The sequence below is a fragment of the Bidens hawaiensis genome, unplaced genomic scaffold (assembly GCF_021521415.1).
Source record: "Bidens hawaiensis isolate Kalapana, Puna unplaced genomic scaffold, B.hawaiensis_p1.1 tig00011691_1, whole genome shotgun sequence".
Classification (NCBI taxonomy): Eukaryota; Viridiplantae; Streptophyta; class Magnoliopsida; order Asterales; family Asteraceae; genus Bidens; species Bidens hawaiensis.
Genome location: NW_027491924.1, coordinates 615248 through 637411, shown reverse-complemented (window position 1 = coordinate 637411; position 22164 = coordinate 615248).

The window sequence follows — 22164 nt, the reverse complement described above, 5'->3', positions numbered from 1 at the left end:
TGTAACTATGTTTAAGGAAATAAAGTTTATTGTCTAATAGACTATTTTGTCCCTCCTCAACATGCTATGTAACTTGTACCATTTGTTAATTAAGTAGTAAATTACTTAAAACTCAAGTGTCTTAATTTTCCCATCACTCATACATTATATATAGTATAGATAAAGTTATTATTTTTCTGGGTTTCTAATCAAGATTTTTTCGGTAGGCACTAGGCAGTCATAATCAGGAGAGGCTCGAAGGCACCATCGGCCGGGGCACATAAGTTTCGAGGGCACAAACTTTTTTATACATATTACATATATATGTTTTTTTATGTTAAAAATAAGGTTATTTGCAATGGTCTATGAGATAATTTTATGCTTAGAATGGTTTCTGCTTATAATAAATCGGTCGATAAAAGTTTGATCCATGTACATAAGCGAATAAAAAATTTTCGTTAACGTCTACGGGTCTCTTTATTTTGACTCGGCCGAAGTATTTAAATTCTCAGAGACGGCCCTGGGGATAATGCGTAGTATACGGAAATATTATGTCTACGGTATAAATGACTCAATTTCTTTCTCAAGATAATATGAATTCTAATGTGTAGGAGGGTATGAATCCGTTTAAAAGTTGTTCTTGTTATATCAGAACGATGTTATCGAACCAAATGAGTAGATCCAGGAGTGCGTATGCATGCTGATTGTATACCATTGTCATCAACAACATAATGATCCTGTTACTATAAAAAAAATCATTTCTGTAAAGGTGAGGGATCTAATGTAATTGACTTCATAGGTTTAAGCAACTACAATCAATGATATTGATAATTAATTAAAGGCTGTAATCATTTAATATTGGTAAGACTATGTGATGTACCTGCCCAAGTATGGGACCATTCTCTCCACATGACACTGATAAATTAATAGTGAAGATTCCTACTTGTAACTTTAGATTTATAAAGTAAACGAACCAGAAGTCCGCACAAGTCTTTCTATAATCCTTCACTGCTTATACTTGCAAAAATGATAAGCATCTTACTATTAAGTTATTCTAACAAATAGTAGTCTTTCTATTAGTAACTACTAACTAGGAGTCTAGGATAGTAACCGTGCTAATATAGACAAGTTTGTGTAACTACTAACTCTTTATGTAGACAATGTTACTCTCTAATATTTTGTTTAGGCCATCCTAATGTTAATATATGGTTGTCTGTTTATGAAATTTTATGATTGTCTATATTGATTTTGTTATTTATCTATTTTCAACCCGTGTGTAACACGGGTACTATCCTACTTACTAATATTAAACACTTGCCAATTATTTCTTTTAGTTAAAATATATGTTTTCTTTTACCAGATATAGTTCAGATGATATAATGTAAAATGAAATGTTGCCGTTGTACCCTACTTGTTAGTTTTAGAAACTTATTTGCGACTGAAATTACAATAGTTGAAAAATTAGGAGATTGCCACCGATCCGGTCTAAAATGGTGCTAGTCCCGTTGGCACGTCTCCAAAGGGAAGCTTATACATCAACCGCTCCTTACTTGAAATCAAATCCTCTTACAATGATGTTTTCTGCGGTAAGTGACATACACTAAGAGAATTTAACCTATGACCTACCCAGTAGGAAACCTTATGGAAAAACCCCGGACTGCCCGAGCTAGCTCGTGATGGCGACAACAGTTTTTAACATCCCTATTAACATTATTATGTTTGGTTATTGGATACACAAATAGAAAACATTAATTAAAGCACGAGTTCATATCTTGTTCCATCCACATCCATATAATTTACTAAATCTCACATTCATCCCTAAGTTTGGTTTATTTTTAAAAAGCTTTTACATCTCGTTTGTAACTTTCGGCTTTTAATAAGAAACCGCTACATAGAACTTTATGATCTTCGGAAATGATTATTTACATGGATGAATTTTTAAGTTGCTCTTTTGAAATGTTTACATCGATGATTTCTTTTATATACATATGCAAGATTTAATATAAGTCAAAATATTTGGTTTGCCTACCCAAATGCGACCATCCTCTTTGTCTCCACGTGACACTGATAATTAACCGGTGTACTCTATACATACAACTCAGATTTAAAAAGTAAACGTGCCAAAAGTCAAGCACAAAAAGTAAACGTGCTAAATAGAGGTCAGAACAATAATGGATCGATCATTATTGAGTTGAAACCGATCACTCACTTCTTCAGCTATTGAGAATTGCATTCAAGGCCTTCAACTGTGCGCCTTAATTGAACATGTCAGTTGGGATGCTTGACTGGTAGAGTAAATGACAAGGGTTGGCATGACAATTATTATGTGCGGAGCCTGTTAATAATAACATTCAATTGATCAGCTTCCCATTCATACACCATAAGTTTACATTTATAATTCACGTCATCTAATTAATTGTAGCTTTATAAAATGTGTGCTAGAGTTTTTTTAATCTTTTTTTCATTTTTTGTTCACGTTATTAAAGGTTCTATACATGCATATAACATTATGTAAACCTTTTAAAAAAAGTTCTTATATTACCATTGCCTCATGCTTTATAATATAGTATAAATATGATGTATGTTCAATATATAGATAAAATATATAAATATTTAGATATTTTTATCATCTATATTAAACATTAATTATCATTATAATCATCATTAAAAATGCATTATTACATATAATTAATTACTTGTACATTGTTATATGTACTTGCTAGCTTTTGATTCCATGTATTACACGGGATTTGTCAAATGATAAAAATAAATAAGTTTTGTTATTTTAAAAAAAGAAACAAAATGAAAGATAAAAATAAATTAAGAAAACAGGTATGATATTTTAATTGTGATTCTTAAAAGACTTTTCATGATTGAAATTGCGTGTAAGGCCCCGTTACCGGTATCCCTACTTTGATGTTGGATTTACTCATAAACGTAGTTCATTATATCAGAGTTAATTAAAAAACATTTCGCGGAATAATAAAATAGTCAACCATTGGTTACAATCATCCATAATTTGTCTTTTTAAAACATAACGTAAAATATAGTGATAAATCATCATAACAAAATCCTTAGATGCCAGCTTCATCCAACCATGCCATGCGTCCTCCTCAAGCTAACTTCCTCATTCTACTCACCTGCGTGCATACTAAAAGTCAGCTACGCTGAGTGAGTTCTAGTTAATACAATCAACTTACAATACATTATTATATTACATACTTGTCCTTCTTTACTTTCTTTCATACCTCATACTTTATCTTTCTTTACATACATACTTTACATTTTAAAGAGCCTTTCGCACTATAACCTCACAGATATTATTAGGGTCTGCCACCCTTAAAGAGCCTTACGCCCTATAACCTCACATATATTATTAGGGTCTGCCACCCTTCTTCACATATATTATTAGGGTCTGCCACCCTTTACCGTCAATTCCATCATATCGTACTTTTCTTCTCATATATATATTTTACATACTTTCTTTCATACTTATATTTTATAACGTACATACTTCATACAACATATATATGAACAACCATAGCATCTAACTATCTCTTGAAAGTACATGCAATATCCGAAGATCGTTCATGTACTGTCAAGCATTATTCTATAGCATACACATATATCATAAATAGGCATACACTTACAACCTAAGGTAAGTGTATTAACTAACCACATCGAGTATGCACACAGCCCCGAAAACATAACAAGAAAATGGGGCTAGAAACTCACCTGAATGCGGTTACGTTCACCGTTAATCGTAATCCCTTTCTTGAGCTGTGCACGACTAACTGTATAACAATTACACGTATCAATTAACTATTACTACTCGCATCGTATTTCTATCTTTATATAACCAACAGCGAACGGGGGTCCGGGGGCAGCGCCCCTGGCAGCAGGGTTCTAGGGGCGGCAGCCCCTAGCGGGATCCAAGGGGCAGAGCCCCTGGCTGGGGTCGAGCTGCCAGGTCAGCTTGGAAAAATTTTATTTACCTTAACTGTCTTAACACATTTTCCACTAGGATTTTAATTTATTTTCTAATTCGTTAACTCATTCCTCTTAACGAATTAAGTCTGATTCGCTATCTGATTTGTTAAGCGAACATGTCAGTGGCGAACTTATTTCGAGCGAACTTAACATCAGCGAACTTATATACAAGCGAACTTATGTGAGGCGAACTTAATTGTAAGCGTACTTATACAAGCGAAGTTAGCCACCAGCGAACTTAGCATGTAGCGAAGTTGGCCACCAGCAAACTTGCATGTAGCGAAGTCCAGCCACGAGCGAACTTATTTGGCGAACCCAGCTGCAGCGAAGTTATGCAGCGAGCTTAGCTGCAGGCGAAGTTGCCCTGCAGCAGCCGTTGGTCTACCTTAACCCCCCATAATCATCTTTGTTTCATCGAAGTTCTTGAATATAGTATTAAGAAAACCCGTGCTCATTCCCATGGTCTTTTTCAGGTAAAACACGGCTCGAAAAAGCATAAAGTTTGAGCCTTTAAGATTAAAACGTTCAATAATAGGTCTAGGATTTATTTTAAACGAGTCATACGCAGCCGCGAGTTCTTTAAGTTCGTTTCTAACATCAAGTTCGCTACTTTAATACTCGTTTATACCCGATCTATCCTAGGTTCGGGTTTCAAGGCTAACCGTTCATAAAAAATGTGAACTTTAAGGTCAAGAACATACCTTTACGTGTTTTATGGTTACGGTTTAGCTTGGTTACGAACTTTAGGTCTTGTATCTATCTTGCACTATGAGGATCTATCAAGAATCGACGTTTGTTTGGCTCGGATCTCGCCTCTCTCTCTCTCGGCCGTATATAGTGGTGTAGGATGTGTGTGTGTTTTGAGTGTATAGAGATTTATGAAAGATGGAAATGATAGTTAGGGTTTTAGGATGGTTTAAGGGAGTATTTATACTCCTTAAAGCCCATGGACCTAAGGCCCATTACCCTTTAATCCATGTTAATTAATCCAAGTCCATGATCTTTTCTTGTCTATTATTAATTAATCATTTAACACACGACAACTTAACATGACTTTTCTTTATTTAAAATCAAAATATTTAGGATGTTACATTGCGTGTAGCTTACATACCATATAATAAATCTAAAAGATGCATTGATGATGATAAACCGAGTTGCTATAAATGCAAGTGCCTACACAAGCCTTTGAGGCTATATTAGTTTTTATTGAAGTTATTTTGAAATGAACCAAAATCACCATTTTTCAAAATGATCCATACTTATTCGATGATTGCCTCATGTCAAATCAGAACGAAACATGTGATACAATTGTAGTCCGAAATGCGACAAACACAATTTGGTAATAGGATTACATGTCCAAAAGGTGTCTTCACATTAAGCGCAACATGTGATACAAATTTTGTATACAAAGAAGTATTTTCAAATTTGTAAACATCATTTTAAGGTCTCATTTACCATGTAAATTAATGTATTAGACAAAGTAAACGATTTATGAATAATAAATTTTTCACGTTTCACGACTTATAAAATGTATCTTCTTCATGTTTCACTATGTGTAATACACATGGTGGATAATATGAACTTAATGTAATTTTTCGTGTAACAATGTTTAAAAGATGATGATTAATGTGCATATAGACAATAATCTATAGTATGATGTCATCAGATTACATATATACACACCTAAATATATACTTTATGCAATGTTGGAAAACAACAACCAACCCAATAATTGATTATATTTAGCATCAATTCTTCTTGAATGACGATTATAAAACGTGGCATTTATACACCTTTAAATAGTTAATAAAACCCATCTAACGATGCTATAACCCAACTGATAAAATGGTTTTGACTAATAGATAGTTAGGATGAATGAGATGAGATATTAGAAATTATGATGAAAAATTAGGCTATGAGTGAATGTAGGCTTGACACTTAAGCATCGACACTTTGTTTTATTAGTAGAGTAACATAAGATTTGTTTTGTTGAAATTGATTATGTAATAAATGTTTATGAAATTAAAAAATGAAATTTTACAGTTTCCAAAAAACAAAGAATTCGGTTTTATAACTTTTAAAAAAAATCTAAATTACAGGACTCCAAATTTCTTTACGTATAACCGATCGTTGTTTCAATGCTTAAAAGTTTTTTTTAGAATGACTACGTTTATAATTTTAAATTAAAGATACAAAATTAATAATCACATTAATTGGAAATTTAAATTAAATAGCATAATTAAAAATTGAGTGAACTGCGGTTTTCGTCCCTGTGGTTTGTCCAAATCTGCGGTTTTAGTCCAATAGTTTCAAATTTGCGATTTTAGTCCATGTGGTTTCATTTCACTTGCAATTAAGCCCGGATTCATTAACCTCGTTAAGTCTGGTCGTTAAACCCATCAACGTGCCCATCACGTGAGGGGCAGTTTTGTCCTTTTCTTTCCCAAATACACCTCAGGCCCTCACGTGAGGGGGCTTGCGAACTAGGACTGAGGTTTATCTGGGGAGAAAAATGACAATATTACCCCTCACGTGAGGGGCATACTGATGGGTTTAACGACAAAAATTAACGAGGTTAATGAATTCGGATTTAATTGAAAGTGAAATTAAACCACAGGGATGAAAAACACATATTTGAAACTATCGGACTAAAACCGCAGATTTGGACAAACCATATGGACGAAAACCACAGTTTACTCTTAAAAATTTATATATATGAAGTGAGAAATCTCGCATAATTCAAACTGAATTCATGATTCGCTGTTTTTAAAACATGTGTTGACATCTTTAATAAAAAGTAATGTATACATTGAGCATAATTATGTTTTAGGTTTTATATTATTGTAAATAGTCATTAATGTATGCATTATTTCTTGAGATGTAACTCATGGGTCAAACCATTTCCTTTGACACTTTTGGTTTCTTAGCTCCGGATGCCGTGGACCTGTTGAATAGGGTTCAGAAAGTTGTGCATAGTAACGTATTGGCCCATAAGAACCGAAACTTTATTTTTAGTAAGATTGGGTTTGCTATCCAAAAGGGGGTTGCGGCGCAGCTTGTTGCCCGCTTACCTGCCACTTCATTGTAAATCGTTTGGATGTTTCTATGATTATTGTATGATTAAGTGATTAACCACATGTATTATTAATATTAAATGAAAAGGTGAAAAATATGTTTTAAACCATTTTCACCAATGACCCATGGATAGCATGGATTAAGGAGAAGAGAGATTACAAGATTAGTATGGAATTTTAATCTAGGAATGAATGTGATTAGGACACCTAGGTATCATTATTTTTGTTTATTAGTATTGTAAGATTATTAGCTAAAAGGACGGAAGAGTAATTTCACAAAAAACTGAAGCTTCATCAAGTTGTACTAAACGTTAATTTAAGAACGGATCGAGACGTTAATAAATTACTTTTCTTGCTTAATTATGCAATGATTATTTTGTCCTTATCATGTAATTATGAAATTGCTTTGTTGCCCATCACTCTTCCTTTATATATATATAGGCGAGCTGGACAACCGTCCGAGGCACGTAATTTTTGCGGCCCATAATTATTATAATAAATTTTAAATCTTTTATCTAGTGATAGATCGAAGTTTTTCCGGAGGAAGTGAGTTGGAGAGACAAAATGAGAAAGAAGATAGTTGTAGTAGCTAAAAAAATAATATATTTTTTATTTGGTCTTTGTGTTCTCTTTTTCTCTCCTGACACCACCACTGAACAATCAATCACTTTATAGTTTATATGGATACTTTTTTCTTTTCAATTTAAGTTGAAAATTTATTTTTAATTGTTATTTATTACTAAGATGTAAATCTATTTTTAATTTTATTTATTACTAAATGAGTAAATGATTTGAATGACTAATAGTTTTTTACTTTACTTTTTTTTCTCTAATCATATATGATTATTATATTTCTATATCAAGCTATTAACTTTATTGATTATAAATTTATACGACTTACTCTAATTGTTAATTTAACAATACATGTTTTTAAAATATTTCTATAGAAGAATACGTTGTAAAAGAAACCTTAAACAATAGTTGAGTTCTATCTTCTCTTTTAAATACCAATGAAACCAATACTCAAAGAAGTTGGAAAAACTTTTTAAAGAATAAATTATTGGTGATCCTATTTTTGCGTAAACCGATTAATGATTATTAATTTGTCCAGTAAACGAGAGAAAGCAAGGAAGTAATACTTAACCATATGGCCTTGAAGTTTTACATATGGATGCAAAAATAACAATAGTGTGTTTTTGACCCTCTGATTACAATGTTCTAGTTCCTACATAGACCTCGATTTTAGACAATGTAGTTTTTGTAATATTATGTATATTTAGTTGGTTAGTCAAGCCTCTCATAAATCCAAAAATGAACTTGATTTTTTTTTTTAAATATTTATTTGGTGACTTTTTTTTGTTTGTTTCTTAGGTCTATATTTGTCAGCCCCCTAAATTTAATTGTTCAAGTTCCGCACTGTAGGTATGGATGTTAATTATTTTAAATATATTCACCTAAAAAAATGCTAATACCCAAAACCCGCTTAAGCTATAGGGGATTTTTTTCAGCTCGACGTAGATATATAAATTCTTGGAGACGGCTGTATAAAGATATGCAACATTTAATATTAGTCAGAATGTTTGGTTTACCGGCCCAAATGGGGACCATCCTCTGTGTCTCCACGTGACACTGATTATCTCATATTTTGAAAGTAAACGTGCCAAAAGTCAGCACAATTTGTCTTTCTTGCATCCAAGATAAGCATCTTACTATTAGGTTATTTACTTATTCTAATAGACAATTACAAATAATAAACACAATTATTTGCCAATTACGGAGTACTTCTTATATTTGTTCTATATGTTTTCTTTTACCGAATAATTCATTTATTATATGTTTAAGTTGAGGCATTAACCTTACCTTTTAGCTGATTTGGGATTAACACATCTCAAATCGGTCGTAAAATAATTCATGGTTGAAAAATATGGAGGTTTTTATCTCCGGTTGCAAAAGGCGATTTGCAAATACTCATTTTTCTAGTGAGCGAGCAATGTTGTAGACTGGTAGAAGCCAAGCGGGTAATCAAAAAGTTTGAAGAAACTACCTAATTAGGGGTGTGTATTTTGGTCAAAACGAAAAACCTTTTCCGTCAACCAGATTTTGCATAGTAGAAAGTACAATTAAAAATGAGAATAGAATGCTTTTGTACATTACATGTTAAGAAAGCGGGCATCAAGTTGCAATCATTAGTCGTTTTTAAATGAAAAAAACTAGATCTTTGAAAACTACATTCATACATCTCATCTTAGGGTCAAATTGATGGATTTTTAATGATATAAATAAGTAAACATGGTAAGTTCAATTTGGAAAATCAAGTTGATAATTGCTGAGATTTGAGGAGCCACGAGGAAAAAAAAAGAATATGTCACAAAAGACAATGAATTTAAAAGTATATATTATTGCAATTGTTTGTTGAAGTTCTAGTAGAGGTGTCCAAAACTGGTTTGGGTTTTGCATGTTCAAAACTGGTTTCTAAACTGAACAGGTTTAGAAACCGGTTTAAACATAGAATTAGTCAAACTGATCCAGACTGCTTCGGTTCGATTTAGAAACGGTTTTAAACCTGTTTAAGACAAAAAAGAACCGTTATGATTGTGAAATACCCAAACTACTATATGAACCGGCGTGGTTCGGTTTGGAAACCGTTTTTTTTACACCTCTAGTTCTATGCTGACGCAGAACTAAAGTAAAAAGGACCGAATAAAATTTGTTTTGCGCCTCATTTCAAGCCCACATGTTAGAGCCCATTGTGGCCTAACTCAATACTTCAGCCCACGTGAGGAGTAATTCAAGGAAGCTCAAGTCGTCAAAAGCGGTTTGGACTTTGGAGTGTGTTTTGGATGCGGCGTTTTTTATTTCTATAACTTTGATGCGTAGTCATTGTAACCAGTGGCGAAGCTTGGACACGAATGTCGGGGGGGGGGGGGGGGCGGACTCAAAATGTATTATAAAAGTCATAAACGAGGGGGGCCGGGCTCAAACTTTTGGCCGAAACAAGGTAAAATTACACTACGTGTAAAAATTTCCAGGGAAAAACAACTAAATTTACACTGATGCGCGAAAAAACAGGGGGGCCGGGGCCACCCCTGGCCCTTGATATTCTTCGCCCATGATTGTAACTAGCACTTACGTTTATGAATTGTGACGAATGGGTTATTCTGCATTATGCAATTGCTAATTCCAACTTGGTTAATTTGGTAAGAGAAAAAGACAATTTGTAGGAATTTGCATATTTAGTGCCCGAAATTAGTCGATCAAACGATATATGCATGCTATTATTGTTATGTGTATGTAACTAATCAAAATGTTTATATAAAACATTGAGTTATCATTACGTAACCCTCTGAAGAAACACTAACCGGACCCCGGACAGATTACTGGTAACCTGGGGGTTAGATAGATGTTTCCCACGAGGGGTTAGACCCTGAGAAGATGGTTCTTCTGATAACCTGCAAAACAGACACCGTGAGCTCGTCACTGAGAAGGGGGGGTTCCTCCTTGTGACCACCCTCCGGCGTGAGAATCAGACTAGATTGCTCTTTAAATATGAAAGTATATTAAGAGATTGCTAGAGCAGATATCAGATATAATATGATGATAATCCGATAAGATATGATATGATAATACAAGATAAGATCCGATGGTCATACCATTTGTGGTATTTATAGCCGAAGGTAGGTTTCCAAGGAGGTATGGCCGGCTGCAACAGTGTTCCTGTTCACCAACAGTAGTCTACGCACGTGCCCTGCTGGTAGTTGGTGGGTAGGTAGCGGCTGACAGCGACCAGGCCTGCTGTATACTATTCCTTTTCCACCAACTGTCAGCTACGCACGTGGTATGACAAGAGTTGGTGAGTAGGCAGCGGCTAATAGTGACATACAGTGTCGGAGCATGCTGCTCGCCATACTGTTGTCTATAAGCTGTCGTATCTTTAGTCAGATCTTTTTCCCATACCTCGTCAGGTACAGTACAGAAGATCTTTCTGTATCGTACGGACTGGCTTATTTGGGCGGGAGTATTCCCCCTCCCGCCCTTGTGCGGGATTGTTCCCGGCTTCGCTCATTCTCAGGTGACACTGAACGATTGAGAGCTAAGTGCCTTGTGCGTGTAGCCTTGCTGCGCGGGTGGCCTTCCCTAATGGCTTGTATCCGAGGCTGCGGGGACAGGCGGAGTCCTTCACCATTGGGAGGCATTTCCTGCGGGACCAGCTTGCGTACTGCGCGTAAGGACGTCACGTCTCTGAGCATGGTTGGTCCTGCGGATCCAGTTGGTTTCTGCGCAGACGTCCCTGTTTAAGGTGAGTCTTGCGGGTCCAACTGGGCTCTGCTGGGACCTACCTCTTCAAGTCCCCCCAGTCCAATGTTCTTCTCATGCGTGTTTAATAAAGTGAGGTGAACTTTTGGACTTAAGCAAAGGGTTTTGAAAAGGCTTTTTTAAGGTTTTCCATGGGGATTCTTCCCGCGGAAGTCCTTGTCACTTGCAGAAATTCCCGAGTTTCCTGCTTGGTCTTTGGGTATGATGCGGGTAGGTCTGTAACCTCCTCGCAAGTCAGGAGCGTTGAGTCCCACTTGTGTGGATTCTCCATGAGGTTTTGGTAGTTTTGAACATAGTGATCAATTATGTTAAAACCACCAATTCCATCCTGGAGCTTCAAACAACGTAGTTCTCGACGTTCCCGCTATGCGGGGATGTTATTTCCGCTTCCGCAAGCATTGCCCAGAAGATCCTTCTTGGTTTCAATTCCCAGCGGAGCGCTAGGTATGTGAAGGGTTTTGCCTTAACACTGTACCAGCGCTCGTCTTACGGTTACTTTACTTCCAAGGTATTCCTGGCTTCAATTCCCTGCGGGTGCTAGGTATGTGAAGGGTTTTGCCTTTACACTGTACCTGCAGCCGTCTTATAGTTACTTGGTTGCCGAGGAATATTTGGCTTCAATTCCCTGCGGGTGCTAGGTATGTGAAGGGTTTTGTCTTTACACTGTACCCGTATCCGTCTTACGGTTACTTGTTCGCCAAAATTTACTTGGCTTCAATTCCCTGCGGGTGCTAGATATGTGAAGGGTTTTGCCTTTACACTGTACCCGCATCCGTCTTACAGTTACTTGTTTGCCAAGGTAAGGGGGATTTTCCCGCTTACTTTTTAATATTTTCAAAATTTGAATTTTGAAATTCGAAGGGTTGGTGGAAAGATAGGAACAGTCCAAACCTCTGAAACGTCGTGCGACGGTTTCTTCTGACTGTGTCAGGACGTGCAGGAAGTTATGGTGACGTGACAGTACATGGTCATTCCAGACGCTTTTCAGGCGCGTGGGCGCGATTTTTCGGGCGCGTGGCCGCGAAATTACTGGCACACGTCCTTTCAACAGCTGTTTCCAGCTTGCTTTTTGCCACGTGTCATAGTTTCATTGCACCTTCGATTTCTCTCTCCTCCGCATTAAATTCACCGCATTAATTGCGATTACTATATAAAGGGGGAGAGGGTTCTTTGTAATCCATACTTTCACCTCTCTTCTTCTTAGTGATTTCCGGCAAATACTCCCCTTTTCAGGCAAGCATTTTCCCGAAATCACTTTCTTCTTTCTGCAAAATGTCTTCTCATGATGCTGAAGCTGTAGCCGACGATAGGAGTACTGCTGGCGAGTGCCAGTGTGCTCTACCTGTCGATCAGTACCAGTACATCGTCAGGAAGTTCATGCTTGAGTCTCTCGAGCCTGAGTTTCCTGAATCCCACCAGACTGTGTACGATGCCCCCAGTGGCAAGATCGGGGTATATGCTGCATTCTTTGTTTATGGGAACCTTAGGTTCCCATTGACAAAGTTTGTGTACCGTGTCCTGGAGAGGCACGGTGTGCACCTGACCGAGGTGCATCCGATGGCGATTGCCAAGGTCCGGCACTTCGAGTGGGTGTGCCGGATTCTGGGTATTGAGCCCTACGTGGACCGCCTGATGACCTTCTATACTTGGAGGTGCGTCCAGGGGTGGTACACCCTGACAACCCGTATTAAGGGTTTGAAGATCTGCGTGACCGAGCGCAGTCTACGATCGTGGAAGCGGGAGTTCTTCTACATCTCTGCTCGCGCCATCCCCATTGCTATGAAGTTCAAGAAGGGTCAAGCGCTTCCGAGCCTTCACGCTTCCAGCTACCAGGAGGCGGAATGGTTCGCGAAGATATCCCGGGTCCAATCTCCGGTTTACCGGTTTGCAGAGTCCGGGATGGTGATGCTGGGGATGAGCCGGGTATGGAAGGATGCGTCCCGGTTTCCCATCCTTCTCGAATACGGTTTGAACTCTATTCCTTATGGTATGTCTTGTCTTTCTTGCTGATATAAGTCTGTCTTCTAACTGTTTTTCTTTCAGAGGGGAACAATTTGGAGTCGCTCCTGTACCCGCGGGAAGCTGACGATCCCGTGCGGGTGGGTACTCGTGCTCTTGACGAGAACGAGTTGCCCATCCTGGAGCAAACGACGGATCGGTTTGTGGAGGTCTATCCGCTGGGCCACGAGATCCTGAGCCAACGGCGGCCAGGTAAGGCGATACTCTATCCTCAACCCCTCAATGCTGTACCCGCTGCTGGAATTCCTTACATCCTGTCTTCTTCTGAGGAATCCGCAGATGGTCCTCCGCTGGTGCGGAAGAGGAAGGCTGCCGGTGGGAAAGGGAAGGAGGTGGCCTCCACAGCTGATCCGGTGCTCCTATCTGACAGTGAGTCAGATAATGAAGAGGTGGCGAGGCACCCCGGTGGTGAGAAGACCACTGCTCCGGAGGCTACGACTGTTACCTCCGGAGAACCAACGACGACGACGGTGACCGGCATCAAGAGACCGGCTCCATCGGGTTTGTCCCCGCCTGTCCGTACGTTCAGGCTCAAGAAAACCCGTAAGTACAAACATCCTTGTTTTTGTAGATTTAACATACTTTATAAATTTATTGTTTTAACACTTATCTTCTTGTGCAGGCGTGGATGTTGACGCATTCCCGGGTGGAGTGCCTAGTAGTACCTCTCCGCCGATGACGGTAGGCTTGGTCAGCCTACCTGAGGCGTCGACCCAGGCGCCTGCGCCTGGTCCCGCTGGTTCAGTTGCTCACTCTGAGCCGACTGTTCCAGCCGAGTTTATGCCACCGCCGGCCGTGAGTGCGATTTTTACGGCGTCCTTCACCGAGCCGGCGGTTACGATTGCTGCGGATTCTGCTGGCAGCGACTGCGGCGGCTGTCACCATGCCCCCGCCACCGGCACCGATGGCCGGCCCATCAGGTACGCATGGGAGTACTCGCCAGTCTTTGCCACCTTCCCATCTGCCTGACCTTTTGGATGGGTTTCCTTTGGGTTCAGGTGATGGGTTCGGCGGTTATCGGCCTGTTATAGACCCTACAGGTGCGTAGGGTTCCTTTGGCCTTTTTTCACTTTTATTTTTTATCATCTTTTCCTAACTGCTTTTTTGTTTTTGCAGTGTCGGATTCCAATGAAGTGTATGTTCCGCGATGGAACATACGCCGAGGAACAACCCTTCGTACCCCTGTGGAGTGCGTGGAATGGGCTCGCCACGCTGCTCCCCATGGTGCGTTGGGGGAAGCCATGGCTAGCTACCAAGAGGGTAGGCTAACCAATGAGCTTCGGGTTCTCCAGGCCCGGATGCAGCCACGCGTCGAGCTGCTTTGTCGTGAAAACGACAAGTTGAAAGCAGCTCGCGCCAATGACGTATCTCAGGCGCGTGCTCTTCGGGGGGAGAACCAACGATTGACCGCAGCTGCTGCGGAGAAGGAGAAGGCCTTCAAGGCCCTCGAGGTTGACGTTCAAGCGCGACTCGAGGCCCGCTCCAAGGCTGCCCAAGCTGTTAACGAACAGCTTCGGCTGGCTAAGGAGACTGCGAGGAACACGACTGAGAGGGCTACCAAGGCTGAAGCCGTTGCTGAGCCTTTACGCATGGAGAACGAGGAGCTCAAGGCCCAATTAGAGGCCCTCCAACGTGCTCATGATGCCTTGGCCATGGAAGATGCCAAGAAGCTCCAAGAGATCCTGGACCAGAGGGGTGTGCTTGACCACACCGAGCGGAAGCTTAAGGGCGTTGAAGAGGCTGCTGCAAAGGAAGTGCTTCTTGCCAATCTTGCTAAGAGCGAAGCCGAACGCGCCTGCACCCAAGCTCTGGTTGCCAAGGAATGGCTTCTTCGAGAAGCGTTGCCTCAGGTATTTTAGCTTTACGTCTTCACGCTTTCCTTTGTACATAGAAAAGGTGTTTTGACACTTGTATATTTTCTTTGTAGGTTGTGCATCGGGTCTTCTCAGAGACTACTTATGATGATGCCATGAGCGCAGCCCTTAACGCTTCTCACGAGGATGGGGAACGGGCCGGCTTCCTGCTTGGTCTAGGGTTCGTTGAGAAAGGCTTCCCGCCTTCCAACTTCCCTTTGTACAATGTTGATACTGAAGCCATATACGACCAAGCAGTAAATCAATACGCCGCCTTCCCGCATCCAGTGGTGGAGAAGGTGAACCAAGTAGCTGCTGCTGATGATGGGCTAGCTATCCTCAAAGCTTTCCTTGAACTGCCACGCTCTACCGATGGGGCTGGTCCAAGTGGAAGTGGCCCTGAAGCCTGATCCTGAAGATCCCTTCCCACTGCTAGGATAGTTTTAGCTTGTATTGATTTTTTTTATTTTTTTTATTTTCGTAGGCGGGTAGTTACCCGGCCATTCTTGTAATAATTCATTTGTGAAATATTAATCTTTTTGCGTATAAGATTGTTATTTCCTTCTTTGGGTTTCTTGCTTTATAAACTTATGACTTGCATACTTAGTTTAAATTAGCAATTTTCCAAGTGTAGAATAAGTTAACCTGTTGAACGTGGTTGATAATAGGTGTGAAGTTTTGCTTCCTCTTTCGTGATTGTGCGGGTAGAACCGTCACTTACACTTAGTAGGATGGCAAAACTTTACCCATATCTGACCTGCGTGTAGGTTTTCCTCATCTTTTGAGGATAAGTTAACCTTTGAACGTGGTTGATAATAGGTGTGAAGTTTTGCTTCCTCTTTCGTGATTGTGCGGGTAGAACCGTCACTTGCACTTAGTAGGATGGCGAAACTTTATCTTTATCTGACCTGCGTGTAGGTTTTCCTCATCTTTTGAGGATAAGTTAACCTTTGAACGTGGTTGATAATAGGTGTGAAGTTTTGCTTCCTCTTTCGTGATTGTGCGGGTAGAACCGTCACTTGCACTTAGTAGGATGGCGAAACTTTACCTTTATCTGACCTGCGTGTAGGTTTTCCTCATCTTTTGAGGATAAGTTAACCTTTGAACGTGGTTGATAATAGGTGTGAAGTTTTGCTTCCTCTTTCGTGATTGTGCGGGTAGAACCGTCACTTGCACTTAGTAGGATGGCAAAACTTTACCCATATCTGACCTGCGTGTAGGTTTTCCTCATCCTTTTGAGAAATTTGTTTTGAACCGTTCGACGCGCGGTTGTCAATAGGTTAGTGTTCAGTTTCCTTTCATGACTCATGCGGATAGACCGGCACTTTCATTTAATGGGATCATTGAACTCTTCCCCTTTGACTGACCTGCGTGAAGGTTTTTTCCTGTTATTGGGTTTGTGCGGGTAGGACCGCCTTCCCACGCAACGACTTCACGTAATGTGAATATTGTCATATTAGTGCAGAAAAGTAAAATCATCAGCTTCGATGTTCTAAAGAGAATCATTTCCGTTAGAAGTGGCTCTTGGCCTTCTTTACAAATTGGAATTGATTTACATGTAAACTGTGTAAATGAGCTCCCTTCCATGTTGGGATGGGAGTGCCATCGAGCCGATACGCACCTGGTTCGGGATCTCATTCTTTACGCAGCATGTAGTCTCGATATTGAAGCTGGAATTTTTATTCGTGTTTTCCCCCGCTGGGGTTCTACACGCACCCGCCTGCTCAGCCTTTATTGCGCCACGAGGTGCGCGAGCGTCCCATCTCTGACAAATGCTTCTACCATGTCTTTTTTCGTCTATGCATTCTTCAGTGTTGTGGCCTTTTGTCTTGTGAAAGTCACAGTATTTGCTCCGATCAGCATCGTGACGATGTCGGATTATTGGAGGCTTTGGCCACGGGAGCTCTTCAGTGGCGAATATCTCAGTGACGCTTTTGGTGAGTGGCGTCCATCTGGAGTTTCGGTGCGGCTGTACATTATCCCTTCCGCCCAATCGATGTTGCAAGCCGGATGAGGTGTCAAAGTTTACCCTTGAGTGCCAAATGCCTAGCTTCCGCTTTTTGTTTAATCGGGCGGTGAGGACATTGTCTTCTCTCGTCTTCTGAGTGTAGATGTTTGTGCTCTGTGGGAGATCTCTACCCAGTTGCTTCTCCGTTTCCGCATAGCGTTTTGCTGCTGTCATGATGGCATCCCATGTGGATGGCATACCATCTTTACCCGTTAGGGTGCGGATGAGCTCTGGGTCATGCGCGCCCTGGATGAAGGCTGCGCGAACAAGATCTTCGCTGATATTGCCCAAACTTAGCTTCTTTGAGTTGAAGCGAGTGATGAAGTTTGGCAGAGATTCATCTTCTTCTCGTATGCATTTGAGGATTGTCCATTGCTCCTCGGTATACTTCCGTTGCTGGCTGAAGTGTTGGCTAAACTTCTGCTGGAAGTCTGCCCAGTCGTAGATGTGGTTGACCGGTAGACGATCAAACCAAGCTCTAGCAGCCCCAACAAGCGTCATTTGGAACAGTAGCACCACGTGGGTTCCGTCCAATTGCTGACGGTTGCCCCCGCTATGAACCTGTTCAAATGATCGTCTGGATCAGATATACCGTCATATGTGCCTATGTTAGGCATTTGTTTGGCACTCTTTGGGGCGATTGCTTCTGCAATGTCCCTTGCAAACTTGGACGTTCCTGCATTTGCAACGTTTGGTCTGAACGTTTTGGAGAAGTCTCGTGGACTTCCACCTGTGCTTTTTGGTTTGAAGGCTTGTCCAAAATGCCTTTTCGGTTGGGATTCCATTTCCTTACGCTTCCCTTTTGCCCTATGGCGAGGGTTCGCGTCGGAGTCGGATTCCTCCGAGTCATCCTCCCAGTATTCGAATTCTTCGGCCTGTTGTACGGAACGCAAGCGTTCGTTCAACTCGGCCTGGAATTCCTTTTGTCGTGCCTCCGCCCATGCCTTGACTTCATCGAGAGTTTGGCGGGGGAGTCTTCGTTTCTCAATCTGGGTATCCGTGGATCCCAGTAGGCGATCATTTACTGCACTTGCCCCAGCATGAGTAACTGGGGTAGTGTTCGTAAAATTTACTTCACTTGCCCCGGCTTGGGTAACCGGGGTAGTGTTTGTAAAAACTGTGTTACCGGTATTCCCCCCAGTAGCTGGGGTTGTGGTTACCGGAATTTCTCTAACCATCTTTGTAGAAGTTTGAAAAAACTGGAGAAAAATGTAGTTCTAGCTTTATGCACGGATGGCGCCAATGAAGAAACACTAACCGGACCCCGGACAGATTACTGGTAACCTGGGGGTTAGATAGATGTTTCCCACGAGGGGTTAGACCCTGAGAAGATGGTTCTTCTGATAACCTGCAAAACAGACACCGTGAGCTCGTCACTGAGAAGGGGGGGTTCCTCCTTGTGACCACCCTCCGGCGTGAGAATCAGACTAGATTGCTCTTTAAATATGAAAGTATATTAAGAGATTGCTAGAGCAGATATCAGATATAATATGATGATAATCCGATAAGATATGATATGATAATACAAGATAAGATCCGATGGTCATACCATTTGTGGTATTTATAGCCGAAGGTAGGTTTCCAAGGAGGTATGGCCGGCTGCAACAGTGTTCCTGTTCACCAACAGTAGTCTACGCACGTGCCCTGCTGGTAGTTGGTGGGTAGGTAGCGGCTGACAGCGACCAGGCCTTCCCTAATGGCTTGGTATGACAAGAGTTGGTGAGTAGGCAGCGGCTAATAGTGACATACAGTGTCGGAGCATGCTGCTCGCCATACTGTTGTCTATAAGCTGTCGTATCTTTAGTCAGATCTTTTTCCCATACCTCGTCAGGTACAGTACAGAAGATCTTTCTGTATCGTACGGACTGGCTTATTTGGGCGGGAGTATTCCCCCTCCCGCCCTTGTGCGGGATTGTTCCCGGCTTCGCTCATTCTCAGGTGACACTGAACGATTGAGAGCTAAGTGCCTTGTGCGTGTAGCCTTGCTGCGCGGGTGGCCTTCCCTAATGGCTTGTATCCGAGGCTGCGGGGACAGGCGGAGTCCTTCACCATTGGGAGGCATTTCCTGCGGGACCAGCTTGCGTACTGCGCGTAAGGACGTCACGTCTCTGAGCATGGTTGGTCCTGCGGATCCAGTTGGTTTCTGCGCAGACGTCCCTGTTTAAGGTGAGTCTTGCGGGTCCAACTGGGCTCTGCTGGGACCTACCTCTTCACCCTCTTAGTTGAATGATAATTATGTTCAACCATTTAAACGAATGGTAATCATATGCATGTGATTTGAATTCATTTAGAAGATGTGATTGAACAAGATTCTTACCCATTGCACATAACATAATGTGCATCCTATGTGATATTACAACGATAGCAACATTTCATTTTCGAAGTTGTGTAGGTGTGTTCTCGTTTTCTTCTTGATGAAACCTACCATCATTTAAAAGACCGTGGAACTAAATTTATCATATCCTTTGATAAACTTCACGACGCTTACTCTCTTAGCTCGTGTCTTCTACACTTTGTAGCTTTGGTAATCTTGTACATGACATGCCCACCCTCCTTAGTTTCAAGGCATGTCCTTTTACCACACTCGCATGTCCTCACTTTTTATAAACTTCATGACTCTTAGGTCATGTCACCTACGCTCTCTAGCTTTGGCAATCACGTACATGTTATGCACCCCCCCCCCCCCCCCCCCGCCTTAGTTTCAAGATGCATATACATCTTCTCATAAGATATTTGCTTTGCCTAGTCACTGTCTTCCTTACGTCACATTTGCCTATTTTAATCTCTCACTCTACTCTCTTGCTTATTCTCATTAGTGCATCTAAAAAACTCCCTGAAACTAGTAAAACTCTCATACTTCTTCCTTATCTTCTCTCCCACGTCCTAATTTCTCCATGAGGACTCCTTATGCTCACTTGCCTTTCTAGTTATGACCCCAAGAGTCTAGCTCACCACTTGTGTAACGTTGATCGCCAAATCCTCCAATATCTAGTTTGCGTCTCCGTTTAATTCAATTGGGCCCTTCGAGTTGATCTCTCTAGGCACCATAATCTTTTCATCCATCAAATTTCCCCATCAAATCATAGGCTTACTTTTTCTGTTCACCTCAGTCAACTTTTTTTTTCATAGCTATATCTTCTACCAACAGTCGAATATCTCTAGTTTCGAATAAGGTTAGATGCACACCATTGATTAGTTTTGTGTTGAAAGTTAGATAAGTATAAGGTTCAATACTTAAAGAGCATACACATTCCCTACTTGGGCTTTATTCAAATACTCAGGTTACTTTTAAACTTACATACAACTTAACAATTCCCCACTAAGGCTTACAAACCCCACTAACAGAGCTACTTAGAAGTTTAACAACATACACACTAGCTAACAGAGCTCCTCTAGAGTCCTAGACACAACCTTACCCACCTTAACCATCGAATAATCTAAAAATTAATGGACACATTTTTCTTTATACTAGAATTTGAAAGGACTAAAGGAACTAGAAAAAAGTATCGCAGACTCACGGTCAGAGGATATGACTGATCCAATTAAGGGTGGACGGAATGAAGAGCTTGAACACCTTGTGCAATCTCCCTCCTCCGGCCCCAGTGTCGAATCAAGAGTTTTAATGAGTGGAGAGGCAAAAAATTGGTCATCCAAAATAAGTCTGGTAAAAAACGGGTTGGCTAAAAGTGAAAACATGTCGGGTAAAAATGAGCTGGAGAATAACTATTCACAAATATTTACTTATAGATATTGTTAAGCTATTCACGCTTATCATTTATTTTCAAAACTTGTTTAGATCCAAATGTAGTATTTAAATGCAAGTCTTTACATAGGCTACACATGTGATATACCGGTCATTAATCAAGTTTTGTCACAAAAGAATAAAGAAATAAAAAGATGCATCATCAAAGATATTTAATATGGAATTGAAATATATTAAAGTATAAAAAATGGGACCATGTTAAAAAAAATTAATTGCGGGTTTATGGATAGCAAGACATTAGTTTATAAATATGATGTTGATACATCTTAAATGTAGCCATTTAAGAAGCTTAAAAAAGTAAAGCAAGCCAGCCAGCCTGCTGGTCAACATGTAGTTAAGTTCACATCAAAAAATCAATAGCTCAAGTTTAGTTTCTTATCTTCAGTGTAGGTTCCCTAGACGGATCACACGAAATATCCCGATATACACAGGTGCGGAATCCCTGTGTAGATCGTTACGGACGTAGAACACAAACACACGAACACACGAATACGATACGAACAAACACACGTTATATTAATAACTCAACACGTGATATAATCACAGTTACAGACTCTCGACCTCACGTCACTTGACTCACACGAACAACTTGAACTTACGCGAACAACTTGAACTACTAGCCGTAACCTATATAAATACACGACAACTTCGCCTCAGGCGAAGTTGTCCATAACTTCGCTTAGTTAACAAGTTCGCCTAAGCGAACTTGTCAACAACTTCGCTTGGTTAACAAGTTCGCCTAAGCGAACTTGTCAACAACTTCGCTTTAAACAAACAAATACATAAACAATATTACAGACTCGATTACAGACATTAGACATATGAACTACTGACATTTATGCACCAACAGACTCCCCCTTGGCAGTAGCTTCATATCTTGATCTTTCAGCTCTTGTCTCGTAATCCTGTAACTTCAAGCGTGCACTCCTTCTCTAACGCACACCGACACAACCCTTTGATATTTCCTTGCTTCATCATTCCAAGCAGGAATATAAAAGATCTTTTTCTCGTTAAGCATCTTCAGATCAGCTTGCGATAAGTTAACAAGATGCATCAGATCGTAAACTCTAAGAATCTCTTGTTCATCCTCATCTTCCATCACTGCCTCCGCTGTCTCACAATCAACGAACCACCACTTTAGGTCTTTGAGCACATCCTTGGGCA